A 23,502-nucleotide genomic window follows, 5' to 3' on the forward strand; every position below is an offset into this window, starting at 1 on the left:
GAAAGACAGTTGATTTCTTACATCAAATAGGCTTGGTTCCAAGGTAAGGTGCTAGTCTGGTCCAGCAGAGCTAATGGGTTGAAAGTCTTCATACTCCAAAGAGTATGCTCTGCTTGTGTGGTATTTGGGCAAGCCTCCATTTTCCAATTTAGTAGTGCAACTTACACAAAGAGGATGACATAATTTCCAGTTCTATGGTATATTATATTGGGTCTATCTGTATGTCCACAGCAGGTGTGATCCACATCACGTTTAAATCAGTACATATGTTTTCATTGCCTCTAGTAAGCGTTAATTCAGAGTGTAGACAGTTTTCTGGTGCAGTGTTTTTCAGCCATTGCCCACACACCAGTGGTGATTCATGGAACATCTGAGCAGTGTTGTGAAACCAGTGCCAGACATCTCATGCGTGCAAGCTAGAAAAGAACACAGAAAATAAATGTAACAAGGATGCATTCAGAGTGCATCCTGATTTCTCTTTGGTTGTAAGCTAAAACAATTGTGACAGTACTGTGCAAGATGGTCTAGATTTCTTTCAGAAACATTAGTTTGCTCTTGTCCTTAAGGTTTGATGAAAAACCACTGCAGTGAGGCTAACGATAACAATTTAAAGTATATTTCTCTGAACTGTATTACCTCAATACTTTGGACACAGCAGTTGATAATGAGTGTTTTTAATCTACTCCAGCACAGGTTTGCTAAAATCAGCATTGAGTAGTGGCTCAGTGAAGCAAGGTAGGAGTAGTTTGCTCAAGCTACTTGTGATATCTGTGCTGCAGGGTCAATTAACTTCCTAAGAGACTCCTACTGTATTCTCTGAGGATGTATGTTGGCTTTCACACTCCTTGACTAGATTCTTTTTTACATTAATATTTCCAGAAAGGTTTCTGGAAGTAGTTTTCTGTATTGTAGGTGATTGATTGCCTACATGAAAGATGCTCAGCAAGATGCACTCATTTTTGTTTCTTGTACAGTTCATGTCAAAATGGTTGGCAGTGGCTCTACCTAGGTCAATGCCATACTTCTTAAAATTTGCCAAATGTAGGACCTCTCCCTTCCTTCTGCAGTCAGTTCCTTCTCACAGGCCCTTCTAGATCCATTTTTAAAGTTACTTAGAATTGACTTGAAGTCTTGATGTTGTTACAGTGGATTGTATTTTGAGACTCTCAGTGGAAGGAGGATCAACGTAGAGCTAAATAGCTCTGATGGAACTTCACAGTGTAATGAATATATATTAAAAAATTAAAACCCACCAAAAACAACAACTTCTCCAAACCCCAAACCAAAACCACACTGTCAATTACCTGCTTGTCATCTTTAGCACATTTACAGAAGTTTGCTTGAGTTTAGAAGCATGTACCTCCTTGATGTCTTGATATAATCAACAGTATGGGACTTAGGGCAGAACTGAGCAATCCTGATTCTGCCCAGTGGAGGGCAGAGGTGCATATGCATTCTGTAAGCTTATTACTGTGCTTAGTTACTCTGTAAGCAGCACAAGGTAAGTACTTCTAGACTTTTCACTGCCCTGTCACGTTTACACCAATTTTCACTGTCTTATTCTGTTCAGGATCTCTTTTAACTCAGATTATAGGAGTTAGGCACTTTGTTAGATATTAAGTTTGCCTACAGAATTTGGCTCAAATGAAAACATTAGAAAAACTTGGCCTAGCTTCTGGATGGTAAAGGAGCATATGCAAAAGAGGTATCTCCTAATCTAGTAAGTGTGTTAGTACACGTCTGATTTATGACTGATTGGGTCTTGTCATCTAGATTCTAGTGGCAAGAGTGCCTTTTCCAAGATTTAATAGACACTTAGTCTGTGTGAGCTTTGTGGTATCCCTGTCAGTGACAGAGTTGTTACACCTTCAGTGCCTAACAAAAGCAGGGCATTGTTTTTTAAAGCTTGATACAATGCTCTCCATAGATCATTCCCTTGTTTACTAAGGGGGTTTATCAGTTGAGGTTCTTTTATTGCATACTCTTGTCCATACCATTGGGCAAACAGTTGTACAGGGATCATGACTTCAGCTGTGCTCTGCTCTCTCCTTTGTGGTTGACTGTGTCCCCTGCAGCACTTGTCTGATAAGAGATGATTTCTTGCATACTGAACACTTGTGCACAGTAGGATTCTGTTATATACTTCTGACTCTTTGACACCATCTGCCCACTAAAGTGGTTTTAATGGGTTTCTACTGAGCCAGGCTGTACTACAGCCCTGACAGCATGCTCCCTGTTCTTAAAAAATAAACAAAATCTCTTTAGAAAATCTATCTGTGAACATTGGCTTCTGCAGGAAAAATAATGATTACATACCACTTGATATTCTGGAATCAGAAATATCTCTTCTCGATGAGCGTTAAAATAGGAAAATGACTGATAGTGCTAGGTTGGATTGTTGTTGTTTTTAATGATCTTATTAAGCATTATTCCATGTCCCATTTTTTTGTCAGATACTACTGTCCATTTACAGAAATGCAATAATTTCACCTCATTGGCATTCTTTTTTTATGAAAGCTGAGGAATGCAGCAGTTGGCTATGGTGATTTAGGTGGCAGGGTACCCGCTGGCTTTCTGTAACCTTTGGAAAATTACTTCAATTCTTTCTCTTCCCCTTTGTCTACTCTGAATGCAGGTTCTTTGGAGAAGGAACTGTTAACTTGCTATTTATGTAGCACCTGCCTCTCTTCTCAGATGAGATGTACATTTTACTGTGTTAGAAGTGATTAATTACTAGTGGCTGAGTTACAAATTGGAACATAGCATTCTGATTGCCCTGGTCACTGGACAGCATTAAGAACTCTGAGTTCAGTTAGAATAGAGAATAACCGCGTGTTAATGGAAAACAATAAAAATGAGATGACAGCATCTCTGTGATTAAACATTTTGAAGAGCTTACCTAGATCCCATCCCTTGATGTTACAATTAATAAATTATCTAAATCTTTTCAGGCAGTGACATGATATATAGGAAGGAAAGATCCTTATGAAAAGGCATTGTAAAGATAATTTTGTTTCTCTGTTATAAGCTGTGTTAAAGAAACCCACCTGATTTTAAACATCTGTATTAGTAACGCCGCAAACAGCTTAAATTGTGAGTTTATTAATTTTCTTGGAAGGTAGTACAGATCTTAAAAATACTGTATTCTTCCTGTTCCCCTACAAGTCTTTGGGGTTTATTTTAAGCTCCTTCATATCCTTTGTTTGCATCTTAGTGATAGCAGTGGTGAATGAAATGAACTCATGAAAGGAACTTTGGCCAGTCTTTTCTGTTACTGATGGGACCTGAAAATTGAAACTGTCAGAATGAATGGATTCTTCTGAGCTAACTTGTTGAGAACACACAGAATCAGGCAGTCCTGTTCTTCAATCTTACGCCCTTTTTTCTTAATTATGTGGAGATTGTCCTCCAGCTAGGATGAAGGTTTTCATCTGAAGCATGTGGTTTTTTTATGCCTTATTCTGTACTGCTCCTGGTTTGTATATCTGTATAGGGAGTTAATAGAAGATATTTGAACCTCTATTTCTAGCTGCTTGTGTACTAGAGAATAACTTATGCTGAGGCCCCCAAGAAAAACAGTCTTCTGTGATACTGTGTTTTGAGCTTTGCAATAGGCTGTGAGATGTGCAATGCCTTCCTCCAGATAGAGGAAACTAAAAACAAAAGAAAAACTTCATGGCAGTTAAGTTATTAACTGTGAAACTTCTCATTAGAAAAGACATTTACCTGTGGAATGTTTTTGTTTTAGAAAACTGACAACAGTTGTTGTCCAGATGGTCATTTAATAAGGAGTAAAAAATAAGCACAACTGTGCTTATGATGTTTTTGAATTTAATCAATCTTTGCTGTCTTCAGATTTTATTTTTCCTTTTCTATATTCTATTCATCCTTGTCTGAGTCCAACTGGTCCTCTGCAAATGCTGCTTTTCAGCATCTCTTTATTTTCCTCTCCAGTGACTGAATAAATATATATCTCTGACATTCTATAAATGAATTTCTCTATAGTTCATAATTTTTTCTGCTTCATTCCTTCCAGGAATCAGAGCTGTTACTCCTTTCCTTCCAATTCTAAATACCAGTCTTGTTTCTTGTTTTTAGCACTGAGATGAACAGAAGGAATCATTGAGAACAATCTATAATCTTAGATTGAGATTATGTTGAATATGTTTATGTTGAATATGTAGTACTGACCTGTAGGCATTTTCAGAAAATAATTGGAAAATAAGGTTGGGAGCCCAGAAATTTGGGATTGAGGCAAGAATGCAAAAATGAATGAAAGCTGAAAGACAACAAGACAGAGCAAACTGTGTTCTGCTCTGCAGAATTAGAACTGGTAGTGAAGAATGGGATTGTGAAGATTAGCCAGATGTATTCTGGCTAACAAGTTTAGCTGATACAGGGCAGTGGGGAATCAGGCACTGAAACTTTTTCCTATCACTGGAAAAGGAGTTTCGGTCTCCTCAGCGAAACAAATGAAATGTTCTAAAATTCTTAAATAGTGAAACATCTCTAATGGAGGACAATGGAAATTTTAATGTTTAGTTTCAAACTAAATTATTGAGATGTCAGAACTAATCATAACATAGATCAAGCTTAATTCCAGCTATCTTTTGTAAACTCATGTCACAAGCAGGCAAGATAGATTTCTCCTTTTTTCCCATAATTATCTCGTGTGTTTTTTTACCATTCCTTCCTTTGCATAACAGAAGCTCTTACACTTTGCAAATGCCCTTGGTGTCCTTCCTTGACCTGCTGGCAAAACGTGATGTTTAAGTGGTTTTTGTTTACTCCTCAATTGAAATAGACTGCACTGCTCTTGCAGGTAGACCTTGCCTTCTGCCCTGGTGCTGGTAAGAAAGTGGTACTGCATTATGTGGTACTACAGATATGCTGCAACTTAAGAGAAAGTGATAATATAAAATACTACATCATTACACTGCAATTAAAACTGTGTTAAATGCTGTGAAAATATAGAAATAATAAATCTTGGAGTCAAAGTCCAAACTTAAAGAGAAATGTATGGAAATGTTAAAATTTGGATGTGGAGAATAGTTAAAACAAGCCTCCCCTAGAACTTACCTGCATTCCACAGGCATAGCACTGTCACTGTAGTTGAGCACCTCCAGTAATCTGTTCCCAGGCATTCTCATTCCTTTGTAGAAAAAATGTGATTAGAGAAATCACATGTAGAAGCTTATGGATTGGCATGGGAATGAGTCAAAATGGTGTGATGTTCATCACTTGGAATATTTGTGATTGCTGTATTCAGCTGATTGATTAGCCTTGCGAAAGTAACATCACATGCCATTATCAACAATTCATCAACAGTTTTGAAATAAAAGTATTAAAATAATGATGGCCAAGGCAAAACTGTTCAAAGCTGTTCTTAGACAAAGACATGACTATCAATAAAAATACTACCTGTTTTCCCTCAGTATATTCCTTTCCATGACTTACCTGAAATTCTGGGAGGGGCAGGAAAGACCACCTTAGAAGTTGATAATGTGATCACTGATCTTTATGCCTTGGGATTCAGCTATAATACTCCAAACTGAAATAGACACTGCTTAGCTATATGCTGAATGTTTTGATGGGTAAGCTGAAAGGTTTTGAAGCCATCTTTGTATTTTTCATCCAGCCAAAACTGTAGCAGTGATAGAGACTGCACTGTGATACGGAAGATCACATGGGTGTTTCTGGGAAGAAATTTGGACTTAATTCTTAGCCTCAGTTATGTAGCTGTGGTCACTTTCAGTTACCACCAATGGCTGCTGTTTCAAGTGTTTCCAAAAAGCTGAGCATCCCCTTTTCATAATCATGGACCTGGGCCAGCCTAGCAATTTCTCTTTGGCTTTCTGTTCTGTATTGAGCTTTACAGGCTACTATTGTATGAGATCTCTCACATCTGCCTATCACTCAGGCAGTTCCCAGTTCTTAGTCACTTGTGTTTTTTTTTTCCTTATGAACTAGAGCTGTGACTAAATCGGTTAGCCTTAATGGCTCATCATATCTTGTGTGGGCTTCCTGTTTCCAACCCGTTTTCTCTTCCACTACCAGAATGTACACACTAGTAGACAAATGCCATCTGGGAATTGTAAATCTGTCACCAGCACTACTGCTATGGTGTGTGTATAGAGATGCAAAGACTATTATAAGGGCTGACTAATCTGCATCGGAGTTGTAATTTTTTTAAAATGATGTCCATCTTGACTCTTGAGGCATCCAGCTTTTGGTTCAAAATCTGTAAGCTCACAAGTGTTTTATTTTATTACAGCTGAGTGGTTAAACCAGCATGGGGTTAAATGGCTGTTTGAGCTATGGACCAATACCTAATTAATCCTTGATGGGATTCAACTAAATATTTTTGTTGTGTGAAAGCAGTATCATTATATTTATTTCTAAGTTCTTTTTAAGATGTCAGCATGTAGCCTTAAGGATGTGAAAGAGAGGTAGAGCTTGTCAGCTTCCCTGCCTGCTCAGAATTAGTCTGAACCTATTGGAAATGAAAGGTTCAGAGAGCACAGATGGAATAGATTGAAGTAGCAGCTTTGAGTGAATTGAAAGGGCAAGTTTACTGGCTAATAGTGATCTCAATGGGCAGAAAGATACCCAATAGATACAGATTGCAATTGTCAGACTTCACAAAGTCCTCGAAGAACCGCTTGAGGCTTTTTTGCTTTCCAGTCCCAGCCTATGGTAGCCTTTTCTTCAGCTAAAATATCTTTTATTTCTTTATAATAAAAGTAAAATATGGAAGTACATAATATTAATTGAATTACTGAGGCACAAACTGTTCTCTCATTGGTTGACTTTTTTCTTTAAGATAACAATATTGTACAGATGTATCTATTTAGAGATTATATTTCTTCTTTCTGTAGATGAAAGCTAGATTTGCAGAAGCATTTTAATTTTAATTTAGGCACCAAAATGAGTAGTGAGATGTTGAGTGAGTCTCAGCATTTTGATGTGTGCTTTCAAGAAAGTCCATCCAGAAATGTCACAGTAGGAGGTGGTGAATGCTGAATGCTGTGAACCCTCCCACACCATTCGAGGGAGCAGAGCAATAGAAAATCTGGGCTCTGAATCCTCTGAAAATTTAGCTACAGTTCCCAGATCAGTGGATAGAATCTTGGCTGGACTTTAAGTATGCTGATACAATATTAGGAACTATTAATATTGCACAGAAATTTAATAAAGTGATCTTTTTAAATTTTGGCTTCAATTGACTTCACTTAAAGAAGAGAGTGATCTCATACTTAACAGTTCTATTTAAGCAGTACTTTGACTTAGACCTAGAAAAGTGTAGCCTCTGCTTTTATTTTTTTAATCTGTTTTCATCTCTTCCAGTTGATCTTTAAGAAATGCAGTGAGCTGTTTGAGATTTATATACCATTTTATCATAAATTTCTAACGCCTGAAGATAGGAGACAAAAAGTAAATAGTACACTGGGTTGACAGTCTGAAAGGTGCAGAATCATTTGAAATTGCGCTATTGTTTTTATTGTAAATGACAACATGCCTTTGTTTTTAATTTGGATTTTGTTTCATGCTATATACTCAAATTCACTGTTATCTGCTACTGACAGATTAAAATGTCTTGAAATTCAAAGTCACTATCAGAGCAGTCACTAATAACCTAAATTCTCCAATCTCTCCAAACACCTACTGTCCAAATTACAGAAATTAGGATTGTTTTAAAACAGTCCTGAGTTGATTTTGTCATCCTTTCTTTAGATATTAGAGCCAAGACTGAATTTTGCCTAAAGGCTTGAACTGACAACAGAAGCTTTCTACCACAGCCAGTGTTTTTGCTATCAAGTCTATCTTCTCCTTACTAAAAATTTTCCTGTAATCTTAGCAGTTTCATATAAATTTAAAATACATGATAACTCTCTGGAGGTGTTGGTGGCCTTCCTGATGTCTTCTGATGACCTTCTGGAAATGTACTAGTTTCAAGCTTCTTAAACAGAGAAGCATCAATGTGCAAGATACAATTCCTAGCTCTACAAATTCTTCAAGCTGCCTATGCTGTCTGAAGGAATGGTTCTATAGCCCAACCAGCTAGGACTTCTCTTGTAGCACTCATATTTTATGAATGCTAATCAAAATCCACTCAGAGCTGTGAACTGTTAGTCTAAAAGGTACTAATGTCTATGTTAAACTTTGAGGTATCAGCTTATGTCCCTGATATCTTCTGCATTACAAGTTCATATTACTCCAGTTGCTCACAAGTTGTTTCTAATAGTATGCTTGCATTTACGGATTCTGCTGGAGATCTAGGGATTCTGTCATATCCCCTACACCTCAGCTTGTCGCTATACTGCACATTGCTGATATGTGCAAAAAAAAAAAAAGCTTAAATGAAAGGATGGAATACATTATATCCCTGTAAAGTTCCTGAAGCAATACAAATACCAGGTGAGATTATGGGAAAAATACCAGAGAAGTATAGTGGCTGTCCTGTCTACAGAGGGACTGGAGTATTAGGACGAACAAGATAGCAATAAAGGATGAGAATTGTTAGTGGCATAGGAGGGTAGGGAGCAGTATCTGTGCTGAATCAGCCCTCCCTTTTCCTGACTTCTACGGAGCAGCACAAAGGGACTGAATATGCAAGTCCTTGTGTCCTTTCCAAGCAGCATCCCATTGATTTCACTGTTCTTATGGCATTCATTGATCATATAACTGAACAACCTTCTCCTTTACTAGGGTTAAAGAAACTACTGATACCATGCTAGGTAGTTTTTTCTCATTACTAAAAAAAGACTTTACACATATTGCATGCACAGTAAAATCCATACCTGCTTCCTAAAGTTAAATTCCTGCTACATTGATTCAGAGCTGGTTTATATCACAATATCTGCTTCCTTTTTAGGATTTCCTCTCCCCCACAAATTGATGCTCTCAGAACGAAAGTGGTGCTTGGTTTTCCTCTTTTTGCTTTCTTACATTAATTTCGTATAATTTAGAGCATACTGTGAAGTCAAATTTGTTTCAAAGCTGACCAAACTTGAAGTTTTCAGAAAAATCTTTTTTCTCTTATTTAGAAATCCACAGGCCTGCTATTTATTTCATATGCTTAGAAGCTGCAGGTGGGTGTGCTGATTATATACCATTTCAGAGATGCTGGCTACTGAGACATGATTTAAGACACTAGAATAATTGAGTAGTTTCTCCTGTGTGTTCCCATTGAATATCTAGTGGGCATATTGTTCAGAGGCAATTTCCCCTGGGGGGCTGCTCGTCTACACAGCCCTTTAGTTAATGTGCCAAAGACCTCCTGTTTGTTTATTTTTATTTCTTTTGAGGGAACAAAGAAAAAAAAGTGTTGGTAGAGATTCATTTAGCTGTTGTTCTTGGAATATAACATAGCATGTTCATAGCGTCTCCATTATATTAATGTGTTGGGTGTGGTTTTGATATGTTTCTGGTTTTGTTATCCTTCACTCAATATGTATGGGGATGTAACACTGTCATCTGGAGTTGAGAGCTAATAACCATATTCATAACTAATGAATTCTTGAACACTTGCATGTGGTTGAATACAATAGATTATTGCATGAACCTGCATTTCTAGCTTCTGACAGCTCCTGCACCATCCTCATAGTGCCTACCTACCCCACATATCTTCTCTTTAGTAACACATCTGATAGGTTTTAGCACAAAGCAGAATATTTAAAAAAAAATCCGTATACTAGGTGTATTAAAAAAGAGGAAAAAATATGTGAGACAATATAATGCTATTAGAATTTGATTATTAATTCAGGAAAAAAAGGAGCAAAATTAACACAACCTTGGCTGAAGTTTATAGCTTTGAAGAAAATGGGGCCTCAGAGGAGCAGTAAGGACTCAGGTTTGATTAAAATGGGATTTCAGAAATTCTCTGCACTGAATGAAATAAAAAGATATTCAATTTAATTAGATAGTACTGTGGAGGGAAGAGAGGTAATTCTCGCCCATTGGCTTTCTATACAGCCTTTAAAACATGGAGTATGTCTGTAACTATTTTAGTAGACTTATTTTTCGACTCAAGGGAATTATGCTGGATTTCTAACTTTTTGATAACTTTCCTTAGACTGGAGAATGTTCCTATTAAAGCACACAGACTTTCTGGAGTCCTGCTCTGTATTTTTTTCCCTGATGGGAACAGTTCATATTGGGATCAAATACCTTTGAGGGAGAAGTGTTCAGAAGGAAATGCACATGTTGATTTTTCTCAGGATTTGCTGCTCTCTCTAGATAGCTGCTTGTCTGTTGTGTCAGAAGATGCCCACAAATTGTCTAGAGTCACCCAGCTGAAGCTAGAAGAGTCACTTTTTTTATATACTAATGACACTTATTGCTGCAATGCAGAAAAAAGCAACACTACTCTTGGGTTATGCCAGTATAAGAGATACAAAGTTGAATTCCAAAGAACTTATAATTTAGTAGAACTGTGCCTTACTTTACTATAGTACTTTTGATCAGGTGATTTCAAACTACTGACTGTCTCCTGCTCCAGATGCATGTTAATTGCTTTGGATTAACATGGCAGCTCATGGGTCAGATTTGGCTTAGTCTTAGGCAAGTCACCATTTTTTCCTCTTGAAGAGCCTGGTTAAAATCCTTTAAGTATGCGTTGAATGACTTATTTTTCAAAAATTTGAAGGTTTGCTTCAAAGAATGGAAATTTGGAGTGCTTCATGTTTTATTCTTGACTGGTTTGCATGTACAAAGAATGCTTAAGAATTCTAACATTTAAATGGTATAGTACCTATTTCATTGTCATGATCTTAAGATGGAAACATGATTTGCATGTTTTCCAAAATGTAAGGCTACTTGTGAAGAGAAAAAACACTATAATATTGAATCTTTTATGTCTAAAAACCTAGATTAATCCAGGTATCCACTAAGAGAAACAGCAGCAAACTGTTTTAAGATAAAATATTTTATACTAGTAAAGAAGCATCTTCAACCCTTTGTTAATAATAGCCCACCCACCACCTTTAAATATTCAGTTGTGGTAGTGGCTTATGTTCAGGAATCAGCTGTAGCAATTTGTGTAATGGAGAAAGCAACTGTTATGGAGCAGTGCTGAATGATCAAATTTTATCGGTTCATAAAAACCTTGGAGGTTAATAACTTTGTTTTGTGAAACAGATGCTTAATTCTGAGCCTGGGCAATTGCCTCTTTTATGTTTGGAGAAGAAAAAAAAATGGATGTTTTGGATTACAGTTGACTGTGTAATTGTATACGACAGATGTGTTAAATTAGCCTTTCTCAAATCTTTTGGAGTTCTGCCCCCTCTGAACTGTAAATTTTACTTGACTTTATCATTTGCAGGTTGCATGAGACCATTCTATGCATGTTTCATGTGTCTCGAGACAAAATATTCCAAATTTGCTGTGAATTTGCGGACTTGCGTATGGGTAGAAGACCATTTTAAGGAAGAAATACTTAAAAAGTGCTCACATGCTTTTGGTTTGCCTAAATCTGAAACTTGAATGCTCTCTGTAGGGCATTCTGCATGCATTTAATGAACCAGGCACTTCTGAAGTCTTATTAACAGTATCTGAATTGTATTTGAGCCCATGTCCTCATACTCTACTGATGAAAACAGGACAACCTTTTATAAAATGGGATGCTGTGTGTGTGAAGGTAGGACTTGTGGAATGTAGTTTTCATCTGATTTTTCAAAGAACCCCTACTAAATTCAGCTACATCTCACCTTTATGTGAAGGTGGAGCAGTTTCCATGGAATTACTATGGGTTTACTTTGCCTTAACAGGAAACAGAATTTATTCCCTTGATTTTTAACAGGAGGAACTTTAATTAGAATCACTTCTGCCTTCACAGCACATACATTTGATACTTGTGCTTTCCCTGGTTCTATTTCCTGATATGCTAAGCTTTTTCTGAATCTATTCCTCAAAAGCTGGCATCTGTTTTTGACTTTAAAAAATGACCTTAAAACTGTGTTTGATTTACCCATTTTATGTTCTCATCTCTCCAATTATAAAAAAAAAAAAACTAACAACCTGGAATATGAATTTCTCATTTGGAGGGAAAATCTTTGTTAATCATTTATTTCTTGTTAAAATAAAGTGGATGTTAAAAATTATTTTTCACTGGAAGTGCGTATTTATGAAACAACTGTACCAGGTAACAGTTTAAAGTACAGGTAGTTCATAACAAGAAACAAGGGGAAGCAAGCTTGGTGTTACCATTTGTTTTTTTATTCAGTTCTATAGTGGTTAAAGAATATTTTGTGTTCACAAATGGGGAAGAAAGCAGATACATCGGTCACAACTGTTTTTCTATTGCTCACTTATCTGTCCTGTGAACTAACATAATGCTCAAAGAACATTCTTGTGCGATTTTTCTTATTCTTTGGAAAGGTTGAAATCAATTCAGATGGATTTATTAATGGCTCTCTTAATTAGTTTGTTAATGGCTATATTTGCAAGACTGGCTGCACAAGTCTTATTATTCCCTGCTGGTTAGAATATAACAATTACTGATCTCTATGCACTGTGCTAGGGAAAAACACATACAGATTTACTGTTAACAAAAGAAGCTTTTGAAGATAACTCATTCAGATTTTAGGAACGCATTTGTCTATGTCTTATGAGTTATTAGTGCTAATGGGAGTCATACATACAGTGGGAGTCGAAATCAGCTATTAACCTACATAGCAAGCTGTGGAGTATTGTAAATCCTTCCTGTCTGTGTTGTGGTGTGATCCATTTGTGTGACAAGGAGGATGAAGATAAAGTAATCATGTATCTTTCAGACACTGAAAGACAGCTGGGAGAGAACAGACACAGCAGGGCCTCCGCAAAGATGAACATTCTACCTTCCTACCAGTTAGGCTGTCTGCTTGGTACCTTCTGACAGTGATTTTTCTCTAAAATACTCTTCTAAACTTATTTGAGGAACCCTTCATTAGTTGCATTACATTTGCTTGCATAAGGGAATTGTAACTCTGGCAGTCTTCCTGCACTTGTGGTATGTCAGTGCTGTATAGATCACTTAGTTGAAGAACAATGAGAACTTAAGTTCAGGACTTTGATTAATACACAACACATCTTTTATCTTCACTAGATTAGCATAATCATTATAGTCTGCGAGTGTATTTTCACTCTTTTGGTATCCTTCTGTAGTAGTCAAGGAATTAATTACGCAAAGTGAGGAGACGATTATTTGCTAAGAACTTTGTTTTGGTTATTAAAATCGTACTCTCCTGCTGAGCCTGCAGTAGAGCCTTGCCAAATGGCAGGAGTAAATCTATTAGTTGGTGATACAAACCTCTGAATAATGGTAGCTGATTATCTTTCTCGTTTAGATATGAATTTCCTCTATTTAATCTGGAGGAGACAAATGGCAGGGCAGAAGAAAACAGACTCTGCTTGCTGTTCTGGAAGCCTGTGGCTGTACAGATTTGTTTCTGTTTCCATTGAAGTTCTGACTTCAGTGGGAGCAGGACAGTTTTGTGAGGATAAGGCCTGGATCCAAGCAAGCAGTGAAGTGAGCATGAAGTAAAAGAACAATTTAAAATTTTGCTTAATGAATTTCTGTCTTTAAATACTCCTGCTGTGTGTGGTGCCCTTTCATACCTAGTTGTTTTTCTCAGTGTAAAGTAGTTTGGGGTGAAGGTACACAAGAGGGAAAGGGAAGGAGATGGAGGATAAATGGTTATTAAAGGGTTATTTTTCATTTGGAAAATAATTTCAATAGATAGAACTTGTTTCATGACAGCTGTGCTATTCTCACTGTATTCCAAACCTATACTTAAATTTCCCTGGCATGGCCTTGCCCATTTGTATTTCTACAGGAATAACTTCAGTCTTGTTTGCTTTCCAGTGTTTCACAAAGCTTTATTGTAGGAACACAAATTACAGAGATGAGATATTCTGACTGCCTTCTGTTGAAGGATGCCAGAGGCAATCAAAGGGCTACTCGGCATAAGGAGAGATGACAGCATCCCTCCATGCGTAGAATCATAGACACATCTGGGGAAAGAAATACTGTGAAGTTTGTTAGCTGATAGTTATGGGTTTGCTCTTCCTTATTTGCAAGTCTGCTACATAGGAAGGAGATTTTGTTAGGTGAGTTAAGGTGTCTTGGAATTTTACTGTGAGTGAAGGGAATATTCTGGTTACCTTTTTCTCTTCAATCACAAATATAGGAGACATCCAAACTTAATGGTATCAGCCTTTGCTCAGCCATGTTCCCTTTTCATACAACAGGAAGTGCACAAGGAGCAATGTATTACCAATGCCTTACCAAGAGTATTGTGGAAGGTAACTGTGTTTGCCCAGTGAGGGCCGTGTCTCAGTGGAACTAGAAATACATTCATAATCAAAATAACAGTACTAGGAAGATGAGACCAGAGGGGAACAAGAACATCTTTTAATTCATGGCTCTGTGATGTGAGGAACAATATTTTAACTGAGGAGGAGCAGGCTAGTCATGGCCACAATCCTCTCATGGAGTCCTCATAGGCCTTTGCAAGGTGAAAGGATTGATTTGCACTGTGCAAAGCTTTGAAGGTATAAAGCTTTTAAAGAGCTTGTTGTCATGAATTAGGAAGTATGTTTGGCATTTCTAGACTTTGAAATATTGGAATGGCAGCATGGCAGTCGTTACGGATTGCAGAGCATTATACATACCCTGTGCTACTTTTTCTGTTCTGCTCTGCCTTTACATATCACTTGTGCTGTGTTTCCTCTGCATCAAAGATATGTGGCTATAAGGCACGTGCTCTGAACCTGTGTAAGCAGGAGCTTTCATTTGCTGTCTACCTTTAGGGTACACTTCATTTCAATTAGAATAAATTATCATACATTTATCATTAGCTTGCAAGTTATTAACATTAATATAAACAAATACATGGCACACATCTTCATGGAGATTACCTTTAAATCATGCTTGTTTTATTTTTAATAGAGATGTTTTGTTTCCATATGCATGCAAATGTGAAGAAACTTACCACTGGTTCTTTGTTAGCTCCAGAGTAGGAGGGGATTATGAGGTTAAAAACAAACAACAAAACCCAACAGCAGCAAAATCAACAACAGGACATGGACAAAGAAAAAAAGCTAGTAAGACAAAGTATGGGTAATATATTCAAGTCAGTACTCCTTTCAAATACCTGGGTGGAATGCTTTAGTCTTCACTGTCATTGCTATGTGTTTATTTTTGTTTGATCTGTGATGTGCTGAAGCTGGAATGGGTGTGTGATTGCAGCAGGGGTAGATAACCTGAAATGGTGTTCCTGTAGCTGATGTATAGGATTGGTACCTACAACTGAAGCCATGGGAAAGCTGCTGCAGAATATGCTGAAGCCTTTAGTTGGTAAATTTACTACTTCATAGGTATTAGTGAGGAGGAGAAAGTACAGTCCCAAATCACATTTTTCTCCTTTACTTTCATTTCTCTGTGAAGCTGCAAAGCATGTCTCCCTCCCATTGTTCACCTTACCCCCCCCACTTCGAGATTTTTCTCCAGATTCTTCTTCCTCAGAGGCCATCTGAGGAGGGGTGGTTGCTCTGAACGTATGTTTTCTTTCTTGTACAATATTATTTGGGTTGTGGAATCTGCAAAACAGATTCAGGTCTTCTCCCTCTACAGGCTGTCTGTCCATCTGTATATCATGCATATTTTGCTCTTAAACAGAAAATCCCTTCTAACAGCTGTGATCATTCATGCATGAACACAGCGTTTCTTCCCATTTTACCAAAGGCTAATGTGAATATCCTACTGGAAAATGTTGTGCAGTAATACTGATAGGTACGATTAAAAGGATGGTTATATTCTGCTGCCACAGAATTGGCCATCTTGTGGTATTTAATACTTCTCAGAAGTTATGGATTTAGCTATGAACCTCACTTTGATTTATTAAAAAACTTTAAACTTATGTGGTTGTGGAAGAAACTGAGCATATTTGAGTTTTTGAGGCTTATACCTGAAGACAAATAAAAAGAAATCCTTAATATTTCTGTGTAAGTTATTGCAATTCATACTTTGTGAGACAGTTATAGCCTCAGTCTGTTTTTTTTCCTATGAGACGTATTAACTCTTAAGCCTGTAAGTAAAGACTGAAACGTTAGAGCCATAGTTGTTTTCTTTGCTACTTGTTTTGGACTGTAGAAGGTGCTCAAGAAGGACAATGGAAGTCTCTGCTGGCAGTTTAGCTCCCTGTTGTTTATTTCTCTGCAAGTTGATTTAGAGGACAATATTTACTATAATGCCATCAGCATCCTTGAATAAGGAGTGTTATAAGAACATAGCATGTTATACTGTTTAGTTATTGACTTCATTTCTGGTCTGTGCAGACAAGAAGCACTGTGAAAGATAACTACAAACCTGAAATTGCAAACAGTGCGTGTATTTACTTCAGGTATTTATTTCCTTCCCAGGATCACCTGATAGACTTTCTCAATTTCTGTAGAAAATTCTACTGCTGTTAAAGTCAACAAAATATCTGGTGCTATGCTGGGGTCTTGGCTCTAATATCTTTCCTTCTGTGGATTCCCCAAATTGTATCTTTTTCTGCATTTATATCATTCTTATGTCTTTAACACAGATAACAATGAGATGCACAACACTCAAGTAAGCTATGGAAGAATCAAGAAGACTAATGCTACAATTTTTCATACAGATCTTGCATAAACATGGATATCTCCTTCCCTTCCTCCACAAGTTTCCTATTTCCAGAAAAACAAACAAACAAAAACAACCCAAAACAAACCAAAAACCCACAAGCAAGGTTAAATCAAAATGCAATTGTTCAGATGCTTCATTCACTGAATACCAGCTTTCATAATCAGGCTCATTTATTCATTTTATGCAGTATTTTTAAGGCATTATAACACTGCAAAAGCATGTTTCTCCCAATTTTGTCATAACAAACAAACACAATTTGTTCTCTTGGCACATATTTCTTCCCAGATTACGAAAGAATGATTAAACTAGATTTCTTTTTCTAACTCTAGCTCTTATTTTTCCCTCCTGGGAGAAGAGTTGCTGAGCTTGCGCTAATGGATGACCAATTAGAAAGCAGTACAACATTTCTGCTATGAACTTATTTTGCTTTTAAGTACTTTTATCTGAAAAACACATCTTTCTCCATAGCAAGGTGTAGTTGAAGTGATTTTTTTTTTTGAGAGAAAAGGTACTCCGGTGCCTGCTTTGCTTTTTTCTTACTTAATCTAAAGCACTAATGTAACTTACCTGGTTTCCTTCGATGAGTATTGTTCAAACACATAGATACTATGAGATAAGCCCCACTACAAATCTACATTCTTACTAAACAGGGCCTCTTTAAATGCTATCAATAATATTTTATTTTATTGCAAGGCATAGGGGAAGTTTCTTTTTATTTATGAGTGTTTTTTTCACTTTTCTGATGCATCTTTTTATTCTGCATTTCTGGAGTGCACACTATGCATAGTGTCCAATGTCTTAGTAGCACTAAGGTTAAAACTGCTGATGTTTTTACAGCGTTGTCTATCCTAGCTCCTGCAGACAGATGAAGCTAATTTGATTGTATCTTGCTGTGGACTCTTAACTAGAATTCTGAAATGTAAAGACAGACATGATGAATATTACAGGTAATTACAGTAAAATATCCAGCAGAGAATGAGAATTGGAAACCTGTTTCTGAAACAGGCAAATTAAAGATGTGGGGGGAAAAAAAAAATCCATGGCAAGTGATTGAAAGCTAATATAAAATCACTTTTTCATATACCTTCACAGAAAATTTTTCCATCATCTAGGCTTACCTCTAGGGCAATTGGATTGATGATCAGAGAAGAATTTTTTTGGAAATAAGAAACGGTCTGTGTCATAAAAGTCAAGCAAGATTTGACCCTTTGTACTAGATGTGGATCTGGTATAAGCCCCAGGAATTGATGCATTTTACACTTGGTTTATAAAAGGCCCCTCTTTTGTCTCTAGAACTGAAAACCCGGATCTAGTACTTGGTTGTTTCAAAGAGCTAACTGGTGCAGAAAATTCTTCAAAAATCCTTTATTGTGAGGTATTATCATAAGGTCAAATAATACTGCCACACCAGATCATCTTTGCTTTCTTTAGTCCATCTCTTTGCTTAAAGCATTGTGTTTTCTTGCTAGTGAGCCTGGGTCCAGATAAGGCATAGAAGAAATGTTGTTGGATGTGTTCCTTAATATTCAGTTTTCCAACAATTTCATTGACAAACTGACTTTCCAAAGGCTTGAGACTGTTTTCCAAAATTACCTGAAGCAGTAATTTTACTTTTCTGAATATTAAAATCCATGTAGCATCTTCTGTGTATGTTCTTTGGTAAGTGATGAAATGACCTGGACATTTTAATAATGTCTGGCAAATTATTTTAATTTCCCCTTTTGTATGATTAATAATAGGCTAGATAGACACATGAATAGTGTCTACTTTGTGGATTCATGTAGATATAGAGTAATATGAAGCTAGGATGGACAGAGAAACTAAGTGATCATTATAAGGGGTTATAGTTAAAAAAAATCATAATCTCAACATTAAAAATCCGAAAGATTCAGGGTTTGGAATGTGAAATCATTTTTTACTTTACAGCTTCAGTTAGTCACTACTGAAAATTGATGCCCAAGACAAAAGAGGCAAATCCTTTTGAATAGAATCTTCTGCTGATTTATTCTAGAACATTTCATCAATCCAGGGAGTTTCCTATATGTTCTTTGTTCTCAATAAGTACACATCTCTCTCAGGGAGAGTGCCGTTACAAACCAACCAACTTCTAAAGCCAGTTTAAGGACAACAGATTTCAATTTGATTTCCTTGGGAACACTACATTAGGAGAGTTAAGAATTATTCAGAGCACTTCCAAAAATGCAGCCAACAAATTCTAAAGCCAAAAACTAGAGTGTTTGCAAATTAAACTGAACCAGGACTTGACTAAATCAATTTACTTAAAACTCTAGGTAGTGTTTTGTAAATAACTACTAGACAGTCACTCAAAAGGAAAAGAAGCAGCAAAAATGTGTCATGGATATCTCTACCTCTGTATGAGCAATGGGGACAGCTTGCTTAAATGCTCCTTCACTAAGCCTGTGGACCATTGTTTTCAGTGTTAGTTTGTAAGCACAGCATTACTAGTGTTCCTTGAGGTTTTTGTTAATTACAGGTCTGCCAAATCCAAGATTTAAAATACAACTCGGTACACATCAATGCTTTATTTTTGTTCTTAACTGTGGTCTAAAGGCCAGACTGAGTTGCTCAAACTGCCTACTTCACAGTATGCAGTCTTCCAGTATTTATTTAGTGCAAAGCTGTAGACCATACAAAGTAATCCCACTGCAATATCAATTCACAAACAATTTTATAAAACATCTTTAATGCAGAGTGTTACTGTACCCAGAGGTGCAGGAGAGCAGTATTAATGCAGGCATGATAGTTCTGAGTGTTTGTATGAGTCCTCAAGGAATAATAAACAGCTTGAAATAACAACCAACAAATTCTCCAGATGCTTTTTATCCATGTGTTGGCAACTGTGTTGATTCCAGATCAATGCAGGGTATTAAGACGTTTATATGATTGAGCTAAAAAGCTGCCAGGTTGTACAAGCATCAAACTCCTATAAAAGGAGACCTGAGTAAAGCCAATTGTATTCCATTCAGCAAATTCAGGAAGAGAACTTCTTGGTAACATCAAAATCTTTCTACTGACAATATTTTAATTTAGTATGTGTACTGGCAAAGCTGAGATATTTGTAAGTCTCAATTACTGGAATCCCAATATTTGAATGTTTTTCTGGTATAAATGAGAGTCCTGGCAGTAAGGTGCAACTCATGCCTTAGACAACAAACACAAAGACTTTATTTCACATGCAATCCCAACAGACCCTGGAGCATACCTGTCATTACAGTTAGTGGTTTTGACTCATGTTCCTGGATCAGCAGAACTATGTTTCTTACTGGTGCCAAACTTCTGGCATTAAGGAGCTTTGCTGTAAAGCACTTAAGTATACAGAGTAGTTCTGTGACAATCGGTTGTTGTCTTGGTTTATATCATGGAATGAAACCTAGACAAAGAAGCTGATCTGAAAATGATCAAGTCTCTTGAAAGCCTTTTTAAGTGGCTGTGTGGAGACTTGGATCACACTGTTCTTTTTTTACTGTGTGTCAAAATCATACACGGTTGCATAAAATTAAGTTTCATTTGGTTTTCTTGAAATTCTTTGATAACATAAAATCAAAATAGCATAGCAGACCCAGCTAAGATATTGACACAACCTGCTATAAAGTGAATTCCTATGAAGTTCAACTTTTGTAGCCTTCAAATAAAAAAATTGTAGAAAGCTCAAACTGATAAAGTCTTATCAGAATCCTGAAATCCGGACTTGTGCAAACAAGAAAACCATGTCATTAACCATCTTCCTTTGTGTTCTAGCTAGGTAGTGCATAAAGAAAGCTTTCTGAATATTACCTTTGTGGTCTATTTCTGCAGCCTTACTGCTGTGACAGATTTACTCACACACGTAATCTTGTTGGCTTAAATTTAATGCTGTGGGTAATAACAAGTGTTTGAGCAAACTAGAGATTATTTCCATTTGTTTTTTTTTGAAAAAGGAGATGCTAAACACACACTATTCCTCTTAAATATCTTTCTAGTGGCTCTTGCACCATTCAGGTTACACAGCAGGTGAAATTCATTAGAACTCTATGATAAGGCCCACTAGGCAGATGCTGGCATTTTGGTTATCTTACCAAGTTGTGAAACATATTCATTTATTATCTATGGTATTGTTAAAATCTGAATGGATCAGTGAAACCAAATACAACATAAAAGATGGTTCAGATCTATGGATCTTTGCCAAAAAAACTGCTTTATTTTATCTGCCTTAAAATCTTCCTGTGCTACATTTGTGGCTGAAGCACAATGGGAGAACTGTACTTTGGAGGTGATAATGAAGTCAGAGCACCTTTGACAGATTCCCACTGCATGCTGGCTTATGGTTGGCTCTGTCCTTTTTATCTCTTAAATTTTTTCAACATGTGGAAGGTGTATTTATCTACCTGTGCACCTTTATGTACGCTCCAGCTTTGCTTTCTTAGTTAATTAGCCTTGGTATCTGTGGCAGTGCTAGCAACAGCTGAATCTGTGACAGGGACTCAAACTTGCAGAGCAACTCTACACAGCTACCAGAGTAATTTGTCCTGTTTCAAGCAGTCAGAGACAGTATCTCCACCCAGGATGGCATTTACCAGCATTCAGGTTCTTCTTTACTTAGTGGATCATTAAAGCATACTGCAGCTGATCATTTTGAAGACTGAATCTACTGTTGTAAGGGTACTTCTGTGTGTTAGGTTGGGAAACTAGGCGAGCTTTTGGGTTTAATTACTTCCTATCTGAAGCCGGGATTTTCTCTTGCCTCAGTGAGGATATGTACTTGTAAATGTTGTTTAATATTTTCTCTATGTGCTAATTATTGCAGTTCAGGCCCTGTAGGATAAGACATAATGCACATATCTCCTTTTGGTGTGCCTTTATTAACTTTAATAGGGCAAAACAAATCTCATCTGTTGTTTCTAGAGTTCTTTATGTTAGCATTTACCAGTTCTGCCTTTAATTATTCTTCCTGTGTGTCCGTAAGTTACAGACTCCTTTATGCACCTGAACAGGCTCTCCCCGTATCTGGTTACATCTGCAAGTTCAGTCTGAGCTTCAGTGGCATATATAATAAGGTCAAAATTGAAATGTTAGATTGACTTCTGCCATGTGCTTTTAATCTAGTGAGATTCATTGATCTTATATCCTGCTCCTATTTTGGAACTACTGTCTCAACGTTATAATGCCACAACTCACTTAGATAGTGTTTACTTTATGCAGTGATTGTTTTGATTTTCTGTACTGTTTATATCTTGATGAGTCTTCTTATCACAAAATAACAGATCAGAAGTAGCAGCTTTGAAGTATTTGAAACTAGGCACATTGCTGATGATGAGTGAAGGTCCCTGAGAAGTGCATGACAGCCCTGTCTTCTGTTCTGCAGGTGAAAACCACTGCTGAGCTTGACATTGGGAATTTTATGCTGATTGCCGATGACATGTAGGCTCTTAGGGTAAAGAGAGGACTTCCATCAGTCTAGCACCATTCATCCACATGTGCAAACTTGAAAGATTCTTAATGCACAAAAGAGAAGAAAATACCACTGCAGTGTGAGGAAATCAGAATAGTCTGGTACCTTACTTCTCATGTGGCCTGACTGACATCTGTTGAGCTACTCCCAAAGTAGTTCTCTACTTGAGTGTGGTGCATGCAATCTGATTCCAATTAAGGGCTGCTTTTCCAGCTTAAGGCAGGAAGTGAGCTTACCTCTTAGTAAACCAGCAGCCATGTATTCCCAGGAGTGTATTGACCATGTTTTACTTCTTCCCCTGCCACTCTGTCACAGTGAGATGAAAAGCGTTGTGTTTGTTCTTTACTCCCCTCCTCAGTGGCCAAGGTAATAAATCTCCTGCAGTCTGTCAATGTCTGCGTCCTCTCCATTCCTGCGAGACACTAAGCAAGATAAATGGTGCTGTGTAATGACTGTGTAAGAATTCCAGCCATGATCTGTCTAGGTGGGCAGAGCAGCTCCTAGTGTTACACACCATCATCCTGCAGATCTTATGTCAGCTGGACTTTGAACTTAGCTTTTGATGTCTAAACTGGAGCTCTACTCCCACAAATCTCAGATTAAGTGAAGTCTTTTATAATGTCTTTTCTTGCATGGTCATTTCTCATTACTTCCTATTTTTGAAGATAATGGGCGCTGTAAATTCTCCTTTAAGAGCACCTGTGTTAGTGAGAAACTGTGCCCCAGAAAATGAAATTCTTCCACTCCGTTAAATGTTCAAATTTCAAGCTGCAGAAACCTTCCAAGTAAAAGCTACTCAGTGCTTAGTTTCTGTGTGAGCAAAGTGCTGTATACTCAGAAGTCATATTGTGTGGTTTGCCTCTTCCTTAGGTAAACACGTAAAATAGATGTGCTAAATCTACTTTTCTAGATCTTCAAATCCTTTGTTATGCTACAGCTGAAACTTTTAAATTGGACATTATTCATGTGAATGGAAGTAGCAACTAGTTAATGCTCACACCTTAAGCAGGAAATGTATAATTGTCAAGAAAGGTAGAAATTTCAACAGCCCCTCTGAAATTTCTTGCTGATCTGAGCAATATAAAGTTTTCTGAGGAAGATTAAAATAACATAAGGGAGACATTAATTATCCTTTCACGTGCAATTATGATAAATTTGAATTCTTTAGTTCACTTCTATTTTACCTACAGACAAAAAGGGGTGTTATGCGTTAGTAAGTGCTCTTCTGCTTGCTAGTATCACTTCCATTTCTCTGCTTGGTCAACACCATAGCTTGTGTTTAAGTAGGGTATACATGACCTTTAGTTGTGAAGGATGTAAATAAAAATTTACTATTTGTTTTTTCTATTGCTATGAAGTCTTTATTGGAGTAGAGAAATACATAGCTTGATTTTTATTCTATTTT

General features: G+C 37.0%; 1 protein-coding gene and 1 long non-coding RNA gene across 3 annotated transcripts in view; one reads left to right on the plus strand and one right to left on the minus strand.

Annotated features, from left to right (window-relative positions):
• On the minus strand, positions 1–22,586 carry LOC112533518. The gene is made up of 3 exons (XR_003077894.3): positions 22,334–22,586; positions 5,080–5,152; positions 1–416 (listed from the first exon to the last, which is right to left on the minus strand). It is a non-coding gene; the product is annotated as an uncharacterized LOC112533518 (long non-coding RNA).
• TMEM132D (transmembrane protein 132D) overlaps positions 1–23,502 on the plus strand; it is a 192,741-nt gene that overhangs the window by 5,553 nt on the left and 163,686 nt on the right. The gene's annotated exons all lie outside the window — the stretch shown is intronic.

The sequence above is a fragment of the Gallus gallus genome, chromosome 15, assembly GCF_016699485.2.
Source record: "Gallus gallus isolate bGalGal1 chromosome 15, bGalGal1.mat.broiler.GRCg7b, whole genome shotgun sequence".
NCBI lineage: Eukaryota > Metazoa > Chordata > Aves > Galliformes > Phasianidae > Gallus > Gallus gallus.